The sequence below is a fragment of the Myotis brandtii genome, unplaced genomic scaffold (genome assembly GCF_000412655.1).
Source record: "Myotis brandtii unplaced genomic scaffold, ASM41265v1 scaffold1071, whole genome shotgun sequence".
Taxonomy (NCBI): domain Eukaryota; kingdom Metazoa; phylum Chordata; class Mammalia; order Chiroptera; family Vespertilionidae; genus Myotis; species Myotis brandtii.
In genome coordinates this window covers 1,552,137-1,558,442 of record NW_005353634.1, presented here as the reverse complement: position 1 = coordinate 1,558,442, position 6,306 = coordinate 1,552,137, and the positions used below count along the sequence as shown (strand labels likewise).

General features: G+C 36.4%; 1 pseudogene; it reads right to left on the bottom strand.

Annotated features, from left to right (window-relative positions):
* Positions 1-3,876: 3,876 nt before the first annotated feature.
* Positions 3,877-4,662, bottom strand: LOC102242791 (annotated as a pseudogene).
* Between the last annotated feature and the right edge of the window lie 1,644 nt (positions 4,663-6,306).

Below are 6,306 nucleotides of genomic sequence, written 5' to 3'. Positions count from 1 at the left end.
GCTCTATTTTACTCTCTCTCTTTTTTTTTTTTCCTAAAACACTCAGGCATCATCTATGTTCAGAGATGGTGGTCCTTTCTTTCAAAAATGCAAAAGTTCACAGCAAGTTACAGCAGAAACATCCCAGAGAAGAATTCTGATTGACCCAATCAGGGTTCATTCCTGATTCAAGTGCTGTGGCCAGGGAACCGAAAGAGAAGCAGCATGATCTAGCAGTTAAGAGCATGTACTCTGGTGGGATTTTGTAGATTACATGTGAGTTACCACTGTCATTCCCCTAAATTGGTGTAGGGCCCTGGAGCCTAAATAATGACCAGTGAAGGGCAGCCCAACTGATGGTTGTTCATTTCTCTTCTCACCTACCACTCTCTAGCAGCCATTTCCATTCTTCTAGGCAAAGAGAGAGAGAGAAAAAAAGATATATTCTCAATCCACTTCTTTCTAAATTTGAGATTATTTGTGAGAATTCTTATGGTTAGTTTTTAACTTTTGAGGATTGCTTCTGGGAGATACAAGCAGAGCTGTAGTAAACCTCAGCAGAGTCTTCTGCTTGGTAATTGGTCATCACTTTCTTTAATTTATCTCATGAGGTTGTGTTTCTTTCCTAATGTGGTCGTTACTAACAACATTTTGCTGTTTTTAAATATGTATATTTGTTATTTAGTTTTATGTTGGTGAACAGATGTGTGACCCACTTCATTCTCCCATCTTTATGCAGAAATAGCCTCAGCTTATTTATATTGCATAATTAAAGTCACTCAAGTAACTTACATAGACATACTAGTAGATTGCTTCAAGGGCACTTGCTATTGTGTTCTAGGCAGAAAAGAGGTCAGCAGTTTATTTCAGTGGAAAATTTTATGTTCTGCCTCAGTAGTTATTCTGTAATATATTCATGAGAGAGTGTAAGCATAGTTCCTGAGAAGCTTTGTTTATAATCGAATTGAGTAAAAAACCTTTTCCCCCCTGCTCACACCTTTTGTTTTATCTGCTTTCAGAATATACCAGTCTTTTGAAATTATTCCCCATGCTTGAGAAGCATTCCCAAGATGTTTGTAAATTAATTTACCTGCCCTATCTCTTCTGACCTTTTCAGCTAGAGGGAAGTGGTAGGTTCTGACGATTTCCCAAACCAGTCTTCCCCTCCCACTTTTTAAGATTCTATTTTTTTTTAAGTTTTAGGTTCACAGCAAAACTAAGAGGAAGGAACAGAGATTTCCCAAATTCCCCTGCCCTCACACATGCATAGCCTCCCCGTTAACAACATCCCTCACACATGCATAGCCTCCCCATTACCAACATCCCTCACCCAAATGATACATGTGTTATGACGGATAAACCTACATTGACACATCTTAATCACCCAAAATGATTCTCTTGGTGCTGTACATTCTATAGGTTTGGACAAATGTATAATGAAATGTACCCATCTTGATAGTATTATACAGAGTATTTTCACTGCCATTTTAAAAGGCTCTATGCTTCACCTTTCTATCCATCACCCCCAATGCCTGACAATCAATGATCTTTTTACTGTTTCCATAGTTTTGCTTTTTTAGAGAATGCCATGTAGTTAAAATCATACAGTGTATAGCCTTTTTAGATTAGCTTCTTTCACTTAGTAATATGCATTTAAGGTCTCTCCATGACTCATCATGGCTTAATAGCTGATTTCTTTTTAGCACTGAACAATAATCCATTGTCTAGACCTTGGGCAAGTTTATTTACCCATTCATCTATTGAAGGACACCTTGGTTGTTTCCAAGTTTTGGCAATTATAATAAAGCTGTTGTAAACAACTGTGTACAGGTTTGTTTGTTTTTTTAAATATTTTATTGATTTTTTACAGAGAAGAAGGGAGAGGGACAGAGAGCCAGAAACATCGATGAGAGAGAAACATCGATCAGCTGCCTCCTGCACACCCCTCCATGGGGGATGTGCCCCCAACTAAGGTACATGCCCTTGACCGGAATCGAACCTGGGACTCTTCAGTTCGCAGCCCGACGCTCTATCCACTGAGCCAAACCGGCTAGGGCCTGTGTACAGGTTTTTGTGTGGATATTTTTTCAACTCCTCTGGGTAAATATTGAGGAACAATGATAGCTAGATCATATGGTAAGTTTAATTTTATAAGAAACTGCCAAACTGTCTTCCCATGTGACTATACCATTTTGCGTTTTCACCAGCAATTAGTGAGATTTTCTGTTGCTCTACATGCTTGTCAGCATTTGGTGTTGTCAGTGTTCTATATTTTGACCCAACTGATAGATATGTAGTACTATCATGTTGTTTTAATTTGCATTTCCTGGGTAACATATGATGTGGAGCATCTTTTCATATGCTTATTTGCTGTCTGTATATCTTCTTTGTTAAGATATCTATTAAAATCTTCGGCCCATTTATTAGCCAGTTGTCTTTTTTTTATGTTGTTTTAAGAGTTCTTTGTATATTTTGGCTAACAGTTCTTTATCAGATTGTCTTTTAGAAATATTTTCTCCCAGACTGTGGTTTGTCTTCTCATTGCCATTGTCTTCCACTTAGCAGTTGTTGTTTTTTTATTTAAATGAATTCCAGTTTATCCACTCTTTCATGAATCATGCCTTTGGCATTGTATCTAATTAGTTATTTTCAAACCCAAGGCCATCTAGTTTCTCCTATGTTATCTTCTAATCGTTTCATAGTTTTGTGTTTTATATTTAGGTCTATGATCCATTTTGAGTTAATTTTGTGAAGGATGTAAGGTCTGTGTCTAGATTATTATTATTTTTTTGACATGTGGTTGCCCAGTTTTTCCAGCAATATTTCTTGAAAAGACTATCTTTGTCCCACTGTATTGCCTTTGTTCCTTTGTCAAAGATCAGTTGACTATATTTATGTGGGTCTTTTACTAGGCTCTCTTTCTATTCCATTGATCTGTTGGTCTATTCTTTCACCAATAACATACTGTCTTGATAGCTGTAGCTTTATAGTAAGTCTTGAAATTGGGTAGTGTCAGTCCTCTAACTTCTTTCTTTTCCTTCAATATTGTGTTTGCTAAACTGAGTCTTTTGCCTTCTTCATAAAATTTTAGAATCAATTGTCAATATCCACACAAAAAACTCTCTGGGTTTTTTTAATTTTATTTTCAAATCTTTATGGTTGGAAGTAGTACATAGGTTTTGATTGGGATAGTCTCTCTTCTTCATTCCTGTCCAAGAGTCCATTGTCACAAGTTGCTCCTGACTAAACAAAACTCCTTGCTGTTATCTTCCATATGGCCTCTCCTTTCACTTTCAAAATTATTTTTTCAAACAAAAGTTCTCACATATTTATTACTGAACCAACCTACCAGTGCAGAAGCATAGAAACAAAAAGAAAAATGACCTTACCAATAAAAACAAGTTTCACTGTCCACATACTAGTGATGTTTTCAGAGTAATATGATAAGATTCAGGTGACCTTGAAACAGTGTAAATATGTGTGCCATCTCATGTGTGATTCCTTATAGAACCAGCTTGGTTCTTCTCCAATGTTACCTTTTGGAATTGTACCTGATTTTATTACCAGTTTCATCTGAATCCATTGAGGAACAGGACAATTCTGCTTTTGTTTCTTGGCCAGTAATTACTTTTTTTTCTTAACTGATTTTAATAACATGACATACTGGTAAAACCCCTACACTTGATATAATTATGCAAAATACATAGATGAATATTGTCTTCTTTTAAAAATATAAAATAAATAAATAAGACATGAAAATAGGCAAGTTTTCATTAAATAAATAAATACTAGTAAATAAATATCCTAAAGAAAGTTTTGCTTTCCATATCACTTGAAGAAGGGAAATTATCACTCAAACTATTTTCAAGTTTATTAAACAAATTTTTATAAAATGTTATAAAATGTTTAACTTTCATCAGCTTCAAGGTTTATGTTGCTCCCAAATTTTGCATAGCCCTGGCTGGTTTGGCTTAGTGGATAGAGCATCAGCCTAAGGGTCCTGGGTTTGATTCCGGTCAAGGCCACATCCTGGGTTGCAGGCTCGATCCCCAATGGGGGGTATGCAGGAGGCAGCCGATCAATGATTCTCTCTCATTATTGATGTTTCTATCTCTCTCTCCCTCTCCCTTCCTCTCTGGAATCAATAAAAATATATTTTAAAAAATTTTGCATATAACTGAACTTTCAAATCTGCCAATACCTGCTGAATTAATTCCACTCTGGATTCTAAGGTGTCTATTTCTTGCAAATCTTTCTTTGCTTCTTCTAACATTTCTTGTGTTTCTTTTTGAAAATGTCTACTGAAAATAGCTCCAATTTGATGAGGTATTATTTGGCAGTCGTCATCTCTAAGCATAATGTCCTCACAAACATCTTCTAAATTTTGATGTTGTTTCTTTTTTATGTCTATTTCTTCCTTCAGCTCTGTGATTCTACTTGCATTTGTGCAAATTTTGTATCTTTAGTCGATCTTCAAAAGTAACATTGACATCTTCTATAGCCGCCTTCTTCATTGTGGCTACCATCTTCATGGCCAGAAATTACTATATCCTGAAAGTTCTGTGAGAAGACATAGAAAGGAACAGAGTTGACTACATACACCATAATGGTGGAGAAAGAGAGGGAAAGCAAATTTACATCTCTTGACTTCTGTTTCCTACTAATGAAAACTTGGATAGACACAAGAAGAGCCACATCCATACCAGAGAATCACTGAAGACCCAATTTAAAGAAGTCAACTCACCTTTCTTGCTTCTCCTTACCTTGCCAGGTAGAAGATAAGTAGGCTCTGATTGTATTCACCTTGGGATTCAGGAGTCTTTGGAGAATACTTAGAGGGCCTTTGCAACCCAAGAGATCTGAGGTCAAATCTTTGGATAGTGAGTTGACACAAATCTAAAGCGACCTTGGGCAAGTTATTTAATCTCTTTTGAGTTTTGGTTTCTTCATTTGAAAGCAGAGATATTACCCTTATAGAGTTGTTGATATTTAAATGAGATAAAACATCAATTAAAGTGTAGAGTGGGTGTTTAATAAATAGTAGCTTTTATAAATAACTGCCCTTTAAATGCTTAAAGGTGAAGAACCCTCCAGCTGAGCAAGTGTAAGCCAAGAGTATTTAATGGCAATCTCCAAATTTTAGAGGTATTGGGATTAATTTTTCTATAGTAACATTTTAAATCATATCTAGGATCCTGAATAATTGCTGAAATATCTATTAAACCCTACAACATTCTTGATTGATTCTGCTGTATAGTAAGGTTGCTGTTGGCAGTATAGGCAGGTTTCTGGGGCAATTAATGTCTTAGTTGCACAGAGACCCTCATATTATTTTTATGAGACAACAAGTTTGAAATGCTTGTGTGAAATTCTAGCAATACAGTCCCCTTGATTCAGCCTTAGTTATGGATTATGGACTCCCTTTACTTCTAACCTCCCTCATTTATTGGATGTTGGCAACGGGGACTGAAGCTTCTATTGGGGGGTGCTGCAGAACAGGCCCTGGGAGGATAGGGATTTATATTGATGAGTTTTGATGAGGGTGGCAGGGAGGAGGGTAATCACAAGGATGTCAGGGAATGAGAAAGAGGCATGATTACTTTTGCATCTGAGCTGGCTTCAGATGGGCTTCTCTTTCTCCACAAGGATCTCAGAATTTAGCCTGTTTGCTTTCTTTACATTGTCACCACCCTTGAACCTTTAATAAAAGTCTCCCTTCCCCTTTAAGACTAGCACTGAAAAAAGCCTAACTTCTATTGGCCTGCCAGTCCCAGAAACTGCAGCACTTTGGTTTTCTAAGAGATTTTGCTGTTAGTAATAATGCAAAATATACAGAATTTTACTTTTAAAGGGAGACTTCCTTTTTTTTTTACAGCCACCCTTCCTCTTTTATTTCTTAGAAATAAAACTAAAGAAACTAAAAAAAAAAAAAATCTAAAGGGAAAAACACAAAATCGCACAGCCTTTGAGCATTCAAAGGAAAGAATGATAAAATTCAGTTACATACAGTTCAGGGAATAATTATATTCAAGAATTCCCTGAGATTTTTTTTTTTTTGTGTGTGTGTTACGAGATGGATTCGTGTCTCTGGGCAGAAAGGTACAGGGATGGGGAGATGAAAGGCAGGCATGTATAATTTACCTTCTCTGCCATTTCCTTGCCTTACTAATTTTGCTACAAGGTCAAGTTGCGTAAGAAGTCAGGATTGGATTTAGAATTGGATAGGCCCTTGTTAAGAAGAGGTGATCTATGAGGAACAGCAGCTTGGAAGCAAAGAAATTATCTATGGCCACCTCTCTGGGATAATTCTTTCAAGGAAATATATAT